At 45.2% G+C, this 20,741-nt stretch overlaps 1 protein-coding gene and 1 long non-coding RNA gene across 10 annotated transcripts in view; one reads left to right on the forward strand and one right to left on the reverse strand.

Moving 5' to 3' along the window:
• The window catches only part of LOC140393260 (gamma-adducin-like), a 308,595-nt gene that overhangs the window by 120,546 nt on the left and 167,308 nt on the right, over positions 1-20,741 (reverse strand). The window lies entirely within an intron of this gene.
• LOC140393261 (uncharacterized) overlaps positions 12,184-20,741 on the forward strand; it is a 47,220-nt gene continuing 38,662 nt past the window's right edge. Inside the window, exon 1 of the long non-coding RNA XR_011935559.1 lies at positions 12,184-12,260. This is a non-coding gene — a long non-coding RNA (uncharacterized lncRNA). The remainder of the gene's footprint in view (positions 12,261-20,741) is intronic.

The raw sequence follows: 20,741 nt of genomic DNA on the forward strand, positions 1-20,741 counted from the left end.
GAAGTATATAAAATCCTGAATGGTTTGAAAAGACGGATGTGGAAAGGATGTTTCCTCTTTGGAGTGAGTCCAGAAATAGAGGGCACCATTTAAAAATTACAGGACAGAGATGAGGAAAAATATTTCCTGTGAGGGTTGTGTGACTTTGGAGCTCTGCCTTAGAAGACAGTGGAAGCAGGGTCATTGAATATTTTTAAGGCAAAGATAGATAAAATTCTTATTAGGCAAGGGAATCAAAAGGTTATCGAGGGTAGATGAGAACGTGGAACTTGAAACTGAAACGGATCATTCTTATTGAATGGCGGATCAAATTTAACAGGCCAAATGGCCTAATTCCGCTCTTATTTTGGAGGTTCATAAACCATTTTATCAAGATTTTTTTGATAATTAAATTAAAAGAGAAAACTCAGAACCTCTTATAACTTCATCAAAATCTTTTAAATCTTTGAAATAAACTTACAAGGAGCTCAGTACCAGAAGCTTTAGGAGCTGAAACTGACACACCCCGCCTCACCCTCTACACCTTGCCGAGACCCCTGGGAGCCCCCACTCTGTCCAATTAGCAAGCCACTCCCCGGGCCCGATCCCTGATATTGCCCCAGGCACTGGGGCAGTGCCATCGTGGCACTACCAGGTGTCAGGCTGGCAGTGCCAAGATGCCTGGGTGCCAGTGGGAGCGCCAGGAATCTACCCTTCCCCGTTCCCAAACACCTGGGAGTATCTAATGCCCTGTGAAACCCCCGAGGTACGTTACACCTGGTCCATGTTTGTGTGGACCAGTACTAAACGGCGCCTTGGCGATGTCTCGCAGATGCGAATGTTGACTCCCGGGCGCGGGTGAATCCGGAGTCTGGATATTTAAATGAGCTATGATCTGGATCTTGCCCAGCAAGGGAGAGATCCAGATTGCATCGGGCGGAGTAAGTCGGGTGATGCACAATCGGCCCAGTGCCAGCACGGAGCCCAATTTGAGGCTCTCCCAGGATTCACCCGGCGCAAACGCTGAATCGCACTCATCGTCTTCCTCACATCAGCACTATGTTTAAAACTAGACTCATTTCACAGTCTATTGTGTTCTTTTTCCAAGGGCATCTAAACTATGGAAGTCCTTTGCAGCCTAGTTTTTTCTCCTACATTAAGAACCAAGGTCTTTGATTGACACCACTCCCTCAATTTTTTTCATCCTGATGGTGACATGCGAATTGTGTACCAGTATATTAGTTCATTTAAAAGATAAAACAAAACACAAATCTGAGTATTTAAATACTATTATCAGTTTTCTTCCAGCAGAAAGAGATTTTTAATCCACTAAATTTCAGGAGAATTTAATATTGAATTTGTTATCAAAGTGCTGGTTCACTGAACTGTCAAAGACTGCAATAGTTTCATTATGACTTTTATTTTCATCCATAATGTGCCGAGTAAACCCCTACATTATCACACTGTCAGTTTCAGCTCCTAAAGCTTCTGGTACTGAGCTCCTTGTAGGTTCATTTCTTTATAACTTAGAGGGATGTATTTGAGAATCAATCTTTACTTGCTGACACACAACAGAGGTCAATTGCTCACTCCACAACTGAGAATTCAATATTTTCACAGATTAAAAATGCATTATAATGATTTGGCTTTCGTAGAATTTCTTAAAAAAATTAAAAAAAAAAAATTTAGAATACCCAATTTTTTTTTTTCAATTAAGGGGCAATTTAGCGTGGCCAATCCACCTAACCTACACATCTTTGGGTTGTGTAGGTGAAACCCATGCAGACACGGGGAAAATGTGCAAACTCCACAGGAACAGGTTTTCATAGAATTTTTTAAATTGTTAGTCATTGCATTTTCAGCTTGTACCAAAAGTGGTGTAACATTTCTCCCACTATCTCTTGCATGAAGTATTCTAAGCAAAAGATACTAAATGTAAGATGCATGATCAAAATCTTCTGGTAAACAGATAACTGTTTAAGAATGGAATGTAAACTGCTTTCAGTTTAACAACCAGTCCACTTAGTTTATTCACTATCTTGCAGCAAACACAATTACAATGTACATAACCATCCATGTTGCCATGACAACTAGCGTGCCAATTACAGAAATTACGCTTCAGCAACTGTTGCAGCTCTGCATATTCCTGTACTATCGCCAGCTGGCACTGAACGAAGGAGCTCTTTATTCACGTACAAAACTAGCAACATTAGATTTAAAAACGTTCTTTAAACCTCAATAAAAATTGTGCTGCTTTAAATGTAATTCTGTTTCAGTATTCAATTCTGTTGTACTTAATTCTGCACTTTTCCTTGTTATTTCTGGCTTGTCCATACCCAGAATTGTTTTCATTTTATTGTCTCAGGCTATATTTCATCATTTTTGTACCTCACTGTAATTATTTTTTTAAAAATTTAAATAATTTTAAAATCAGTTTTAAAAAAATCTGCACAGATGCTTTGTTACTCCCCTGAAACTGATCTTTGCTGAGATTTATTCATTTCATACTTTGGTGTACACGGTTTCATTAGCTATGAATGGATCACTCTTACAAACATGAAAAATACAAGCAGAAGGCCAATTGTTCAGTGGCGTGTTACTTTGGCACTGTTCAGGAATTGCAATGTTCAGCTTTTAGGAAATGTACATAAGCCAATCGATGGCATACATAAAATTGCCTGCTGGTATCTGTGATGAACGTAACAAATTTTCATATTTTAAAGTTTGTATTTAGTACGAAGAAAATCATTGATTTTGCAAGGGCAAAGTAATCTTTTGTAACAAGACACAAGAATGTGGTATGCTTCTGGATTGGAGGTGGCATAGATAATGGGAGGGGCCAGGTTTGTTAGTTGCTTCTAGAACACCAAGCTGGGCAGACATAGTTCAATTTAGTTCAAAAAAAGATTTCTCTCTAAAAGGCCCTATACCAATAGAAGCAAGAAAAACCTTGGTTGATTAACTTTATCCATGAGTGATATTCAAGATATGTTGGTTTGCTTAATTGGAAAATATAATATATATATAGGGTTAGAAACTAAGAAATATGTTATAACTGTTAAATGCAAGTTATTTCATTGTTGCTAATGTGTTTAATTCTGAGTTTCAATTAAAGTTTGTTTCCCATAAAAGCTGTCTGCTGGTCAGTGTTATCACTGCTGTAGCACAGTAACATTTCCTCACAGTTGGGTTCTCGTCAGGCATCCCATAACAGATTGAGGGTCTGGTCAGGACCTGTAACAGTATCAAAAAGGAGGAACAAGAGAAAATCATAGTGTGGTTAGAGGAAGTTGATCAGAGAAATTCGATGAACCCAAGTTATTGTCATTGCCAAGTAAGAATAATGTTGTGAAAGTACATTTATCCATGGAGCTATGCGGCATGATTAAAACAATTCATCTCGCCCGGTCTTGGGTATCCATTTTACAAAACATACAGGACAAGTAGTCCTACATGTACTATGTTGTAATATGGTTCCAGTCTCACTTCAGTGCAGCATGGAGAGAATGTCTTTCAGATGAGAATTTAATCCAAGGCCTTGCCTGCTGTCTCAAATGAATATATTCTAATCTGCAAAATTATTAAAAAGGTTAAGTTTTCCAAGTGTCCTTGACATTTTCTATCCCTCAACTAAGATCACATCTCATTGCTGTTTGTGGGATCTTCCTATGTTTATATTGTCTACTGTGTTTCCCTACAACAGTTCAATTATAGAACAGCCAATTATGTACTATTTTTAAAAGAAAACTGCTTTGGATGTTGAGGTCATGAAAAATTATATATAAATTCATGTATTTTTCTGCCAAGGATGACTTTGTTTTTCCCTCTTTTTAGATGTCATCACATCTTAGGCTTAACTTTTGATATATCTCTTGATGCAACTGATGCTTTAAGTTAGTTGTCATGATAATCAGGTAAACATCATAGCACAAACATACATACATACTGATGGACAGATCAACGTTGTTATGTCGCACCCGACATCGCCCCTTGTCTATAGTTTAGCCCCATGTACATGCTGTAAATATTGCACACACACACATTCAGCTGCACTCAGCACACATCTCTATTTATAACCACATAGGCACATGTTCTTGTAAAAAAGGGATGTCATGATATTCAGGTAAACATACATACTGATGGACGGATCAATGGACCAATCAACACACACACAACACCACAGCCAATCACAGGCAAGAGCATACACAGTACAAAACAGGGAACACAACATTTCCTGGGCATTCCAGCAGGAGAAAGCTCGGGGCACAGAGCTCATAGCAAGCCACTCAGACATCCACCATGTGCTGAGTGCCACTACAAGATAGTATTAGGAATAGGTCCACAGATTCTAGGGTTATGATCGAACCTCAGTAACCAGTTTACCACTGTAAATAAATGTTAGTAATCAAACTGAGTTGTACCATTCGCAACCGTGTTCGTTCGTCTGTGTAGCAGAGTCCCCAACACATCATTAGTGAATGGAATAAGTAACTTTGCATAATAAAGGGGTATGGACAAAGCTTGCTACTTCATTGCTATGATACTGCAATATCAGCTAAGATTTTATATCCTGATATGGGTCCCTCGACAATTGGAAAAAGTTCCTTCATGGTTCTGTAGTCTTTTTTGTCCTAATGTCAAAAACAAGATTCCCCTTTTGTTATATTTAGACAGCTTCAAAATAAAAGTCACTCAGATAAAATTTACCATTATCTTTATTCAGTGGCAATGCTTTGCAAACGGAAAGCATTAAACCAGTATTACTAAGCTCTCAAATGGCACAACACTTCCACACACAAAGATCTTGGCCAAGAAAATAGTTCAGGATTGAATTAGGAATTGAATGCACACATTCAGAGGTTGCTGCTCAGTTGACATTATCAGTGTAGTGTTCAATAAGACTAGCAGCTAGGAGATCGACCAAATAACCTTGTCCAAGCCCTGGGACAGAACTATCCTGGCCTCTGACATAGAAGGGAACTATAATCCCAATATTATACCGTGTAAAATTAAGGAAAGAAACAATTAACCATTGTATGGGTTAGAAAGAGTGCAAGCATAAAAATGGGTGAGAGATCAAAATTGAGAGTCCACAGTAAAGTTATACTTTTTTGTCCTTTAGTATCAAGTATTGTTTACAGTTGAGTTACAGCAAAGCCCCATTTCAGCTCGAGCAACATGATTTAGGTCTAACCTTAAGAGGGCACCAAATACTTCGACCTGGTGAGATTTCAATTTCCCACACCAATCATCTTAATAACCTCAGTAAGCATGAGGGTCAAAAAAGAGAGCAAGTGAAAGACATGTATCAGGGCCTACTGAAGTCAACACAGTAAATACTGTTGATGATTCTGCATCATGCAGAACATTAGGCAAGAAATGTCGGATTATAAGATTAGGCTCAAGAAATTTGGGACTTTTTCTCTACTGGAACAGAGAAGGTTAAATGAGTTTCCAAAATTATACTAAAAATACACATTTATACAGCAACTGTCAGAACCTCACGATATCCCAAATGTTTTACAACCAATGAAGTATTTCTGAAGCAGTCACTGCAGAGGTCTTGTGGCAGTATCGCTCTGGGCAAGTGCAGAGCAGGGCTCTACCAAGAGCAATGTTATAATACATTTCCCATTTTTATGATGTTGGTTATTGTGAAAAGTTGAGAAGGTAAAGGATTACTTTTGTTGATTGATACCATGAGCGGGAGCGGAGAGTCAGAGCGGAGATTTTAAAAAGCAGGTAGAAATTAAAAAGCTGAACCAAAAAGATAATAAATTCTGAATTACTAGCTGGGCCACAAGCTAATTGGCACAGGGTGAATAAGATTAAAGGGGTAAATGCGTGGCACAATGGTTGGTGTGAGAGAAATGGGTTCCAACTCATGGGACATTGGCATTAGTACTAGGGAAGGAGGGAGCTCTTCTGATGGGACAGTCTTCACCTGAATCATTTTGGGACCAGAGTCCATAGAGCTTTAAACTAAATAGTGTGTGTGTGTGTGTGGGGGGGGGGGGGGGGGGGGGGGGGGGGGGGGGGGGGGGGGGGAGGGAGAGAGAATGGCGGAGTGGGCTCGCGGGGCTGAATTGCCTAATCCTGCTCCTAGTTCTCATGTTATAATTGCTATCCAGTGAAGCCAGTCTCTAAGTGCCAATGCAAGAACCTTTACCAGTAAAATGATTAACATATTTCTGGTGAATAATACGTATATACCAATTGCCATATCGAATTCATGGGTTCAATCTAATTTCTAGACAAGTACTTATAGAAGAGGGGAGAAAGTTTGAAAGACAAAAGAAAACAAAATATTTTTATGGCCATGTCATTGCGATATTAAACATCAATCAGTCTTCTTTTTTTCCCCCACCTACTGCTCTCTAATTAAATGACATACAGACAGTTCTTGCCCTTACTAACATTAGCGTCTGTCCATCACTAGGATAGTATGGAAAGATTTTGTCTTGTTTTCTTTTTCTGGGTGAAGGCAACTGATATTTCCAACAGCTCAAAATGTGAAAAGGTGAACGCAAATGCACTAGTAGTTTAAAAAGAAAATGATCATTTTTTTTGGAACAGCACCCAGATGTTAATGAGGACTGTGCAAGGACAACTGGGCAGGGAATCACTTGTCATTGTTGATGGGCCAAATTTTCATATTATTGAACTTCAAAGTGACTTGTTGAGTACTTCCTACAATGAAGCGTATTAGTAAACCAGTTGGGATTTTATGAAAATTCAGACTTTTCATGGTTATTGTTCTGATGCTAAAAATTACCAAATTAAGTGAATTAAATTTAATAAAATATCCATTAGACTTAACATGTTAAAAGCACTGCATGAAAGCAAGGTGTTCTCGTCAGTTCAACCCATTGGCAGTATTCCATCTCAATCAGGTCATACAGTCAAGCCCCACTCAGCACAGTCGAGGCAAACGCTTAAGTGCAGTGCTGAAGGAATGTGGCAATGACAAAACTATTTTGTTCGAGAGAGATGGGAAACTACGGTCCTGTTTGTTCAGCTGGATGCAAAAGATCCCATGGCGCAACTGAAAGAGAGATTTGCAAGGGGTGAGGGGGGTGGAGGTGGAAGCAGCTTATCCTTCAATCAGTATCTTCAATATAACACATTCACCGGTCATCTATGAAATTGCTGTTTGTAGGACCTTCCTGGGAGCAAAGGGACTGCCAAGTTTACAAACAAAATAAGATTATATCGTTTAAAAACAAGTATTTGACTGAGAAGCACTGCCTCAATAGTCTGAAAGGCGCAACATAAAATCGAGTTCATTATATATTGTGAAACAGAGTACAGTGGCAAATTGATAACTCGCATTTCTTTTGAAGTCCTGAGATTTTGAATCTCATTAAAACTACTAGAATCAAAGGGACAGGAACTGCCTTACAATATCAACTTGTACACAATATTCAGCATGAAATGTCCCTGTGAATTAGAAGTTATATTTTAAAGGGGGATATTCACATTTCCCTGACAGTGCAATAAGATTTAACCATACAAGCAATGCAAATCACAAGTCTCAGTTTAATTTGTGGTCTTTGTTGAGCTGTCAGGCACAGTACCATTAAACCTAAAAAAGTTTTTAAAAAAATTTAGAGTACCCAATTCATTTTTTTTTCCAATTAAAGGGCAATTTAATGTGGCCAATCCACCTATCTTGCACATCTTTGGGATATGGGGGTGACACCATGCGGACACGGGCAGAATGTGAAAACTCCACACGGACAGTGACCCGTGGCCGGGATTGAACCTGGTCTTCGGCACCGTGAGGCAGCAGTGCTAACCACTGCGCCACCGTGCTGCCCTCAGAAACCTAAAAATGACAGAAGAAAAAAATATTGCTGTATTAGTAACACACTGGTCCTGGGCAGAATGGACATAATTGGATATCTCCCTTGTCAATCACAGCTGGAGACCTGTCAGTGACCAGGTTCAATGTTACATGTATAATTCATATGTAACTATCCACCTGCCGCTCATTGCAATTTGCTGAAGAAACAACCATTTTATTCAGGTAATGTTTCTGTATTTCTTAGAGACATTCTTCAAATGGACTATTTGCTGTAGTGTACTGTATTAACAGACTTTGCTGAATAAATTGATTGATTGCTGTAAAATTCACTGTTTGTTATGAATCCTTCTGTAAATCCAGACCCACCACTAACTTATTAGCAGGCACAGTGCGACTCAATGGCTGATGGCAGTGTCAATAAACACACTTAAAAATCTTTTTTTGATTGATCTCCTGTGGCACAATTTATTATGTTAAAGTTGCAACATAAACAACAAGTTGCTGTTTTCCCCTTGATGTTATCCAGTAACCTATGTAAACATCAAGTGAGGTTTCTTGAGTCAATGACTAATTAAGACATGACTAATTAAGACAAAGTACTGGAGGACACCTAGGAAGAAGTTACACCATTCGAGAAGGAAAGGGAGGCAAGAAGTGTGCAAAATGGCAAAGGCATTTTCCCCCAAATTAGAAAGCAATAAATTTCAACATTCTGGTTAAAAAAGATGCTTATCTCTTATACTCGCTTTGTCGGCGCCCGGGGATTTCCAGGTGGCATGGGGCTGCCCCACAATGAGAAACCCCATTGACCGGCCAGCGTAACGGAGAATCCCGCCGGTGGGTGGAGGCAGAAATGTGGCACAGCAGGGCGGAGAATCCAGCCCTATATGTCTGCTAAAACGGTGCTTAAGGGGTTAAGAGCTCGGCATATTGTGATGTCACTCATGGGAGGGGCCAGGGTTGTTTTCAGCTTTTATTTATTTGTTCATTGGATGTGGGCGTCACTGGCTATGCCAGCATTGCCCATCTCTTAGGGCATTTCGAGTCAACCACATTTCTGTGGCTCTGGAGTCACATGTAGGCCAGACCAGGTAGGAACGACAAGATTTTCTTCCCTAAAGAACATTAATGAAATGCTGGGTTTTTGCAACTCAACAATGCTTTCATGATCATCATTAGACTCATCATTCCAGAACTTTATCAAATTCAAATTTCTCCATCTGCCATGGTAAGATTCATACGTAGGTCTCCAGAGCATTACCCTGGGTTTCTGGATTACTAGTCCAGCAACAATATCACTGCGCCATTGCCTCCCCTAGGGACCCCTTCAACCCTGCCCTGTGGCTGTTTTTAGTTTCACAAAGAAGTTGTGATTTGCAGACTGACCTCTGAAAGCTGCTCTCCAAGGACGTTGTGAATAAATCTGTAAGCCCCTAAGTGTTAACTTTATTAATAAGTAGCATTTGACCTGTGTGTGTATTTTTCTAATTGAAATTTTGGAAGTAGATGGAAAGTAAGTTCAAAGTCCTTTTTTTAAATAAAAAGAATTGTTTACCTGTTAATTGAAAAGCTATTTTTCCCATGAATGTTAATGGGGTTAATCCTGTGTTAATAATATTTGTTTTAATACAAAAAATACCCTATTTGTCAGGGGAGAAATATCCTCTCCTCACAGTTTACAAATTGAAACATTGTTGGGATTTCTAGTTCTGTTTCCAAAGAGAAATTGTGGGTCTGGTCCGGCACCATTAACATTCTAAATTCTCAAATGGTTCGCAAATCTTTTATCTGCTTTTCACTTGACACCAGTTATTGCCATCTGCATTGATCAATATTAATGTTCTGAATGTAGGGACAGGATTATGTACGATCCCAGTTGATGTTATAACTGGACATTAAGATCCCAAAATGGGACCCTGGCTCAAAAGACCATAACTTTTTTATTTTTGGAATGAAACATGGGGGAACAGAGTCACAGGACCTTTAATTAGTGTTAACAAGAAAAAACATTTATTAAGCATGGAGAAAAATGAATTATAATACAATATTCCTCTATTCCCCCTTTAGCTTAACAATTACATGCAGGTTTTAGGATTAACACAAAGTACAAAGTACAAGTTAAGTTACAATGGTCTCAACACACAAAGTCCCTTTTAAGCACACCAGATGACGATGGGCAAATACACAATCTTTGGCGGGTAGGATCAAGGAAAACCCCAAGGCCTTTTACACATATGTGAGAAATATGAGAATGACTAGAGCGAGGGTAGGTCCGATCAAGGACAGTAGCGGGAGATTGTGTATTGAGTCTGAAGAGATAGGAGAGGTCTTGAACGAGTACTTTTCTTCTGTATTTACAAATGAGAGGGGCAATATTGTTGGAGAGGACAGTGTGCAACAGATTGGTAAGCTCGAGGAAATACTTGTTAGGAAGGAAGATGTGTTGGGCATTTTGAAAAACTTGAGGATAGACAAGTCCCCCGGGCCTGACGTAATATATCCAAGGATTCTATGGGAAGCAAGAGATGAAATTGCAGAGCCGTTGGCAATTATCTTTTCGTCCTCACTGTCAACAGGGGTGGTACCAGGGGATTGGAGAGTGGCGAATGTCATGCCCCTGTTCTAAAAAGGGACTAGGGATAACCCTGGGAATTACAGGCCAGTTAGTCTTACTTCGGTGGTAGGCAAAGTAATGGAAAGGGTACTGAAGGATAGGATTTCTGAGCATCTGGAAAGACACTGCTTGATTAGGGATAGTCAGCACGGATTTGTGAGGGGTAGGTCTTGCCTTACAAATCTTATTGAATTCTTTGAGGAGGTGACCAAGCATGTGGATGAAGGTAAAGCAGTGGATGTAGTGTACATGGATTTTAGTAAGGCATTTGATAAAGTTCCCCATGGTAGGCTTATGCAGAAAGTAAGGAGGCATGGGATAGTGGGAAATTTGGCCAGTTGGATAACGAACTGGCTAACCGATAGAAGTCAGAGAGTGGTGGTGGATGGCAAATATTCAGCCTGGATCCCAGTTACCAGTGGCGTACCGCAGGGATCAGTTCTGGGTCCTCTGCTGTTTGTGATTTTCATTAATGACTTGGATGAGGGAGTTGAAGGGTGGGTCAGTAAATTTGCAGACGATAGGAAGATTGGTGGAGTTGTGGATAGTAAGGAGGGCTGTTGTCGGCTGCAAAGAGACATAGATAGGATGCAGAGCTGGGTTGAGAAGTGGCAGATGGAGTTTAACCCTGAAAAGTGTGAGGTTGTCCATTTTGGAAGGACAAATATGAATGCGGAATACAGGATTAACGGTAGAGTTCTTGGCAATGTGGAGGAGCAGAGAGATCTTGGGGTCTATGTTCATACATCTTTGAAAGTTGCCACTCAAGTGGATAGAGCTGTGAAGAAGGCCTATGGTGTGCTCGCGTTCATTAACAGAGGGATTGAATTTAAGAGCCGTGAGGTGATGATGCAGCTGTACAAAACTTTGGTAAGGCCACATTTGGAGTACTGTGTACAGTTCTGGTCGCCTCATTTTAGGAAGGATGTGGAAGCTTTGGAAAAGGTGCAAAGAAGATTTACCAGGATGTTGCCTGGAATGGAGAGTAGGTCTTACGAGGAAAGGTTGAGGGTGCTAGGCCTTTTCTCATTAGAACGGAGAAGGATGAGGGACGACTTGATAGAGGTTTATAAGATGATCAGGGGAATAGATAGAGTAGACAGTCAGAGACTTTTTCCCCGGGTGGAACAAACCATTACAAGGGGACATAAATTTAAGGTGAAAGGTGGAAGATATAGGAGGGATATCAGAGGTAGGTTCTTTACCCAGAGAGTAGTGGGGGCATGGAATGCACTGCCTGTGGAAGTAGTTGAGTCGGAAACATTAGGGACCTTCAAGCAGCTATTGGATAGGTACATGGATTACGGTAAAATGATATAGTGTAGATTTATTTGTTCTCAAGGGTAGCACGGTAGCATTGTGGATAGCACAATTGCTTCACAGCTCCAGGGTCCCAGGTTCGATTCCGGCTTGGGTCACTGTCTGTGCGGAGTCTGCACGTCCTCCCAGTGTCTGCGTGGGTTTCCTCCGGGTGCTCCGGTTTCCTCCCACAGTCCAAAGATGTGCGGGTTAGGTGAATTGGCCAATGATAAATTGCCCTTAATGTCCAAATTGCCCTTGGTGTTGGGTGGAGGTGTTGAGTTTGGGTAGGGTGCTCTTTCCAAGAGCTGGTGCAGACTCAAAGGGCCGAATGGCCTCCTTCTGCACTGTAAATTCAATGATAATCTATGATTAATCTAGGACAAAGGTTCGGCACAACATCGTGGGCCGAAGGGCCTGTTCTGTGCTGTATTTTCTATGTTCTATGTTCTGAACCCATGTTAAGAGTCTGTGGATTTCTCCCCAGAATCCTCCCCAGATGATTGTCATGTGAGAATTTTCAAACTCCACTCCCAAGAACACACATTAAAATCTTCACTCGTAAGTATGCTTTCCCCAAGTTGTTTGCATTCCAAAATCTAGACCAGGTTTTCAAAATTACGCTAGACAAAGCTTCCACTCCCCACTTTAAACAGCTAATCCAGTCCAGGGTTTTATGCCTACTCCTTTAGGATTTTTTTGTCTTGACTGATGTGCAAACTGCCCACAATTGCTTTATCTCTCGATTCCCTGACTGTATTAAAAGGGGATCAGATGTTTGATTTACGTCTGAAGGTTGCTGTCCCACTTTAAGGCTGCTTGCTGCAATTATCTCTATCTCGGAATACTTTATTTATTCTTCTTTGAATTCTTCTGAACCATACCTTGGTCTCTGTTCACTTAACTCCAGACCTCTTGGATATCTCTCCATTTCTCTAATTTCCTTATCTATCTGTTTTTCAGATCTTTGCACTTGTTTTCTTAACAGTTACTCCACAGTATGGCTTTCCTTCTAACAAAGCTAAGAGAGATGTTCCCTCTTTAGCCTTCTAAACAGCTTCTATCAGAGCTGCCTCCTACTCACTACCTTTCTTCAACTGCAATCAAATTAGCTGAACTAAACCTTACAAAGCTTTTCAGCCGTACAATGCCCCAATTTCTAGGCAACCACAGCTGGTTTATTTATTCTTTTGCCATAGCCCTCTCTAAACATAATAGAAATACAATTGGAACTTAACCAACCCCCACATATTCAAACACCTTTGGCCAGCATGAATCTATCCTTCCAGGCACAGAAACATTAAATTAATCCAGCTTAAAACTAGACCTTATTGTTAATTTTTACCAATACAAATACATATCCCATAAAACAATCTTTATTTTCGTAACAATTACAAACATATGGGGCAGCCACTGAAGGACTTCCAAAAACAATTATTAAAAATTGAGTGTACTTTTTTTAAGATTAGCACAAGGTATCAGAGAAATTATATTTCCTGTAGTGAGTCATGGCGTTTTGGGAGTCATAAGTGCAAAATAACCACTTGCACGTATTCCAGAATACAAGGCACTGTATTCAATGAGAACAGAAACACATGCACAATAATAGCTGTGAAGTCTGTGACTTGAAAAGTTCTCATTAGATTTTAAATTCATCAATCAACACAGGAAACACGATAACATTCTACTTGTTTTCACAAAATTAATTGAACATGCATTGTTCAACCTAAATCGTGCAACCAGGTAGTTGGTATCTTTTACCATCTTTAAGTTGGTAAATCAGGTCTCCTGCACACAGGCCAGCCAGGTGGCGGCCACACGTGCACAGTAGTGTTTATTTTGTTCTTCAGGTTGGGAACTAGCTCTGGGCACCCACGCAGAAGGCAAAAGCAAAATGTTGAGAAGCTGCAGTTCAGGTGACCTTAACTGGAGCACCAGAGAATGTGTCTTAGAGAGCAGGACATGGGGAGGGATGCAGGGAGAGATCACAAAGAAAGTTCCAGACAGGAACAAAGACAGGGATCAGAAAGAAGTCACAGAAGTAAAGTTAAAAGTAATGAGCAGAAAAATAGGCTTGGAGTTGGAGAGCTGCGAGGAACAGATCTGAAGCAAACTAGACTTGAGAGAAACACTGCAGATCTGAGGAGGCAGCTGAAGGTTGGCGATACCTTACTGCACGCTTTTAGGAACAGTAGTGTTAATTCACCTGTACCTGATGCTTACCTTGAATACTGGAACATAAGATAGATATTATAAATTGTTTTATTTTCTGAATTTGTACGCATTTGTAGAGATGTTGCTAGGTAAAGGAACAGTGAATATTTGAATTGTGATTTTTTTTTTCCGAAACTTTTTCTCCAATGTAATATAATTCACTTATCTTTTTTAATAACTTATTGGTGTAAAAGGTTTACCAGTAACTCTGTGAATTTGTTTAGTAACTTCCCTCCATGGTTTCTGAAAAAGAGTTAGGATCTTATCAAGCCAGGTTTCACTTTAGGATCTGACTTGTCCAGTATTAACGTTTTAACGTCAGCTGGGATCGTAACCAGATAAGTGAATTTCAAAGAATGCTTTTCATTTCATCTTTTACAAGTACTTTTTCAAGCCTAAAGCCATGCTTTTTTAAACCAATACATTTTCACTATTTAAAGTTGTGAAATACTTCTCTGTCTCTGCAAAATACTTTAAAAAAATTAATTTTAGGGGACGTGGGTGTCATTGGCTGGACTAGCATTCTTATTGCCCATCCATAGTTACCCTTGAGAAGGTGGCGGTGAGCTACCTTCTTGAACTACTACAGTCTACGATGTGTAAGTACACCCACAGTGCTGTTAGGGATGGTGTTCCAGGATTTTAACCCAGCAACAGTGAAGGAATATCAATATATTTCGAAGTCAGGATGTTCATTAGCTTGAGGCAAACTTCCAGGTGGTGGTGCTCCCACGTACCTGCTGCTCATGTCCTTCTGGATGGTAGTAGTCGTGTGTTGGACGGTTCTGCCAAAGGAACCTTGATGAGCGCCTGCTGTGCATCTTACAGATGGTACACATAGCTCCCACTGCTCGTCAGAGCTTGTAGAAGGTGTAGCAATCAAGTGGGCTGCTTTATCCTGGATGATGTTGAGCTTCTCGAGTGTTGGTGGAGCTACGCTCATCCAGCCAAGTGGAGAGTATTCCATTACATTCCTTACTTGGCTCTGGAGAGTCAGAACGGGAGTTACTCGCTGCAGTGGAGAGTATTCCATTACATTCCTGACTTGGCTTTGGGGAGTCAGGAGGGGAGTTACTCGCTGCAGGATTCTGAGCTTTTGATCTGCTCTGGCACCACAGTACTTATGTGGTCAGCCCAGTTCAGCTTCTAGTTGATGATATTCCCCAGAATGTTGAATCTTGGAGGATTCAGCGATTGTATTGTCATCGAATATCATGGGGGGGGGGATTCAGCGATTCTAATGCCATTGAATGTCGAGTGTTGATGGTTAGATCCTCTTTTATTGGAAATGGTCATTGCCTGGCACTTGTGAGGAACGAATGATACTTGCCACTTGTCAGCCCAAGTCAGATAGTTTCCATGTCTTGTTGCATTTGGACATGAATTGCTTCAGGATCTGAAGAGTTGCGAATGATACTGAACATTGTGCAGTCATCAGCGAACATCCCTATTTCTGACCTAATGATGGGAGGAAGATCATTGATTAAGATGGGTGGGCCTTGGACACTCCCCCGAGGAACTCCTGCAGTGATGTCCTGGAGCGGAAATGATTGACCTCCAACCACCACAATCATCTTCCTTTGTGCCAGGTATAACCCCAACCAACGGAGTCTCCCTGATTCCCACTGACTCAATTTTTGCTAGGCTGCTTGATGCCATACTCGGTCAAATGCCTTCATGTCAAAGGCAGTCACTCTCACCTCACCTCTGCCAAAACAAATTGTTACCAATCTATATATCTCGGCCTTCTCCCCAAAGTCACTCTTTAGTGCTATGCAGCTAAAATGCAAAAAAGGATAACACTGTTAAATTACAAAGCTGATTCGCTCAAATATCCCATTAACGCAATGCAATTTAATCAAAAACCCAACTTTGTTATTCATCAGCAATTACCATAAAACCAGCCTATTAAAAATTTTCACCAGTAGTTTCCATGGCTGTTGCTTTCCAATCTACCACCTTTTATATTGTTGGCAATCACTCTTGCAACATAATTAATCTACATTAAAACATTCACAGAAACCTTATCCATCTTTTGTCAGAATTCCACGCACCAACTTTCTGCTGCACAGGTCCATGCACATCTGGGCTTGAATTTTACTTAATTCTCAAGTGTGCAGTTTTCACCTATCTTATTTGCTGCCATTTCTCAAATTCTGCATGTGCATGGGCCATCAGTGTCCCAGCCAATGCCTTGCACATTAAAGTCTTGGGTTGTGACATCCAGTCTGACATATAAAAAAATGGTTTTTACTTTTTATGGCACATTTAACTATCATTCAATCAGTGTCTACCTTTGTCAACTTTTGTAAGCTGCCTTTGCAGTGTTCCCTTCATTGGTGCCACAGCAAAATGCAGTTTCCTCGGAAGACCATTGTCTCATACTTTGAAACCTACACATTCAAAAATTCCATGATTTGGAATACTATCCCACAGTTTTAACAAATCTTCTACAGTAATGGCTTGCATATGGCTGCTCACTTCAAAAAAACAGACAACTCATGTTGTGAAACATTATCATTCAGTATAAAACTAGTAATTAAATGTACTTACAAGCTTTATAATTACATAGAAGCCCAACTATACAGCTAGATGACAACACTTTAAACTGTCTACAAAATAAGTATCTGAGATCAGGGGCGAAATTCTCCGTTATCGGCGGAAAGTCCGCCGATCGGCGCAAAAAACGGCGCAAATCCCACTTGCGTCACGTCATAAAAATGGGACGATAGTCTCCGGCCCGAAATGGGCTAGCAGCGACGTAACGGGATCCGCGCTTGCGCAGTGGTTCACGCCGTGCAGCGTCATACGCGCTGCACGGCGTGACGGCTCATAAGGCCGCGCAGCTCGCCCCCACCCGACCAGAACACCCGACCGCAACACCCGACTGGATGGCTGGCCGTCGCTCAGCCCCGAGGTTCGAGTCACGCGATGTGGAGGCGCTCCTGGACGCGGTGGAGCAGAGGAGGGACGCCCTGTATCACGGGCACGGCCGCAGAGTTGCCCCACGCCACAGCCGGCGTCTGTGGAGGGAAGTGGCAGAGGCCGTCACCGCTGTGGCCCTGACACCACGGACAGGCACCCAGTGCCACAAGAAGGTGAACGACCTCGTCAGAGCAGGCAGGGTGAGCCTCCCCATAACCCCCTCCCCCATATCCCCCCTCCCCCATATCCCCCCTCCCCCATATCCCCCCCTCCCCCATATCCTCCCTCCCCCATATCCCCAAGTGAATCCAGCCCTAACCTTAACCTCTGCAATGCAAGCGCAACCGATGGCGTGCATTCATATACCTGCCTAACACTGTTGCCTTTTACCCCTGCCACCCCCCCCCCCCCCCCCAACAGGAGAAGCGCGCACACAACAATAGGGAGCATGTGAGGACTGGAGGAGGGCCCGCTGATGAGAGGCCACTGACCATACACGAGGAAAGGGTCCTGGAACTGGCTGGCGGACCTGAGGACCGGGAGGTTGCTGATGCAGAGGTCGGGGGCCCACGAGCAAGTGAGCCACCAACAGCCCGTCCCCATATCCCCACTCCCCTAAATCCCCCTCCCCCGTATCACCTGATCACTGCCTGATGTCTAACCATGCATGCTTCATTGTGTATCGCAGGACCAAACGTCCAGGCACCCATCCCCGCAGATGCACACCGCCCGCAGGATGCCCCTCGGAGACCACAGGAGACGGAGAGACCCGCACCCTCCAGCATGCGACGCCCGCAGGATGCCCCTCGGAGACCACGGGAGACGGAGAGACCCGGACCCTCCAGCATGCGACGCCCGCAGGATGCCCCTCGGAGACCACGGGAGACGGAGAGACCCGGACCCTCCAGCATGCGACGCCCGCAGGATGCCCCTCGGAGACCACGGGAGACGGAGATACCCGGACCCTCCAGCATGCGACGCCCGCAGGATGCCCCTCGGAGACCACGGGAGACGGAGAGACCCGGACCCTCCAGCATGCGACGCCCGCAGGATGCCCCTCGGAGACCACTGGAGACGGAGAGACCCGGACCCTCCAGCATGCGACGCCCGCAGGATGCCCCTCGCACACCACGGGAGACGGAGAGACCTGGAGCAACAGGGAGACGACACCCCCGTCACGTGCGGGAGCGACCACCCAGCGATGAGGGGGGCAGCCACAGGCCCCCGTCACATCCGAGCCAGGACACCACTACCCAGGACACCACTATCCAGGACACCCCTACCCGGGACAGCACTACCCGGGACACCCCTACCCGGGACAGCACTACCCGGGACAGCACTACCCGGGACAGCACTACCCGGGACAGCACTACCCGGGACAGCACTACCCGGGACACCCCTACCCGGGACAGCACTACCCGGGACAGCACTACCCGGGACAGCACTACTCAGGACACCCCTACCCGGGAAGACGAAATACCGGACAGTGACTCAGAGTGGATGGGTGGAGACGAACCCCCACCCCAAAGTGCCATGGAGTCAGAGTGGGACGAAGAGCACGACACAACGCCACTGCTGTCACCAACACCCTCCACCATCGCAGAAACACTCACCACGGTTGGGCACTTTAGTGATGAGGCGTCTGGTACACTCACTGGTGCGCACAAAACAGCCGTCCCGGTACAGCAGGTGGAGGTAGGAGCAGCAGAGGGACCGGGCGGTCGGAGGGCAGCCCAGGCCAAGCGAACATCTGCCGCCCAGATGGATCCCAGGTTCCTGCAGTTACCACACCCACACATAGATCCGATGCAACCACCGACACGGAGACGAGCGAATAGGGTGACGGGTGGCTTGCGGCGGCTGCGGTCGCAGGTGGAGGAGTCCACCCGCGTCCAGGAGCTGGGAGTGGTGCCGGTCATGCGTGCCACCCAGGCTGACACCGCACGGGTGGCGTCCGCGGTGGAGGCAATGGGTGCGACGGTGTCAGACATGGGGAACGGTTTGCGAGGCCTGGGGCCTTCCGTGCAGGCGGCGTCTGTGGCCCAGGAAATGGCTGCCCTCTCACAGGAGGCCATGAGCCAGTGCCAGTGCCAGATGGCAGAGGCACTCAACGCCATAGCCCAGTCTCAGCAGGCCATGGCCCAGTCTCTGCAGGCCATGGCCCAGTCTCTGCAGGCCATGGCCCAGTCTCAGCAGGCCATCGCTGAGGGCATCGGCGCCAGTGGCCATGTGCGAGCCGGCGTCGCACTGTCACAGACAGGGTTTGACAACCCCCTGGGCTCCATGGCTGCAAACCTGCAGACCCCTGTCGATACCAGCACGGGCCTCCAGGACTGCAGCAGGCCATGGCCCAGTCTCAGCAGGCCATGGCCCAGTCTCAGCAGGCCATGGCCCAGTCTCAGCAGGCCATCGCTGAGGGCATCGGCGCCAGTGGCCATGTGCGAGCCGGCGTCGCACTGTCACAGACAGGGTTTGACAACCCCCTGGGCTCCATGGCTGCAAACCTGCAGACCCCTGTCGATACCAGCACGGGCCTCCAGGACTGGCAGCGCCAGATGTCGGGGGGGCGTCAGATGGCCAGTCCGTTCGCATCCCCCACCCATGTAGAGGCCTGGGGGCCATCGGGCACCCCGAGGGAGGAGGAGGTGGTGTGGTCCGTCCCGGCTCCATCTGTAGGGGAGGTCCCGGTACACCGCGACACCTCGGACTCCCCCCCTTCCGTCCCAGGTGCATCGGGTGGGCAACGGGCAGGACAGGCTGGCAGCTCGCCATCCCAGTCGCCCGGGCCGCAGCCTGGCCCATCTCGGCCAGGATGCCCCAGGAAACGGCCGCCAAAGGGATCCAGTGTCAGAGGGCAGGAATCACAGGAGTCCACCTCCAGTTCTGCTGTACCCGTAGACGTAGTCAAAGGGCCCGTAAGGCCAAACAATTAGACACTGAGTAAGTTTGCACGGGTGCAGGGCACAGATGAGTTTTAGGGGCTAGGGCACGTGCATGAACTCCTTTGGTTATTAAAGTCAATGTTACACCTACCGAAGCTGCCTTTGTGCTCTGTCCAAAATGTGCGGGCGTGTCATGTACGTTGAGCGCAAGTGTGTGTGTGACGGGTGGTCTTACCTCAGCTCCAGGTGAGTCTGCCCCCTTCTCCCTGGGCCGCCATCAACATCCCCCGGGCAGAGGACGGGACCGTGCGCTGCAGTGTCACAGCCGCATGCAGGGATGGTCCGGGTGGATGGTGGTACTGTGGCCATGGGTCAGACATAGTCCAACGATGTAGAGCCAGGAGCTCATCGCAGGGCGGGTTGTCATCATCCTCCATGGCCTGCGATAGGCACGCGTCCACCCGCAACTGGGTGAGCCCGGCCCGTTGTGCCGCCGGTGGATCGGCAATTGGGGGGGGGTGCATGTGGGTGGGGTGTGTGGGGTTGGGGAGGGGGGTGAGGGTGCTGGGTGGGTGGATGGGTGGGGGGTGTGGGTGGTCGGCTGTTGCCATGGTGTGCGGTCTGTGGCCATACTACCCGATTCCCATGCCCATCTAGTCAGTGAAGCGGGCGTCTATCAGTCTGTCCCGTGCCCGCTGGGCCAGCCGGTAACGGTGGACAGCCACCCGCCTGTGTCTACCACGTCTGCCCTGACCATTGCCCCCATCCCCCTCATCTGGGGAGGACTGGGCCTCTTCCTGCTGCTCCTCCACTCCGCCCTCCTCTGCCTGCGGCACATCGCCCCTCTGCTGGGCTATGTTGTGCAGGACGCAGCACACCACAATGATGCGGCCGACCCTATCTGACCGATACTGGAGGGCGCCCCCAGAGAGGTCCAGGCACCTGAAACGCATCTTCAGCACGCCAAAGCACCTCTCGATCACTCCCCTTGTCGCTACATGGGCATCATTGTAGCGGTTCT

The sequence above is a fragment of the Scyliorhinus torazame genome, chromosome 16, assembly GCF_047496885.1.
Source record: "Scyliorhinus torazame isolate Kashiwa2021f chromosome 16, sScyTor2.1, whole genome shotgun sequence".
Classification (NCBI taxonomy): domain Eukaryota; kingdom Metazoa; phylum Chordata; class Chondrichthyes; order Carcharhiniformes; family Scyliorhinidae; genus Scyliorhinus; species Scyliorhinus torazame.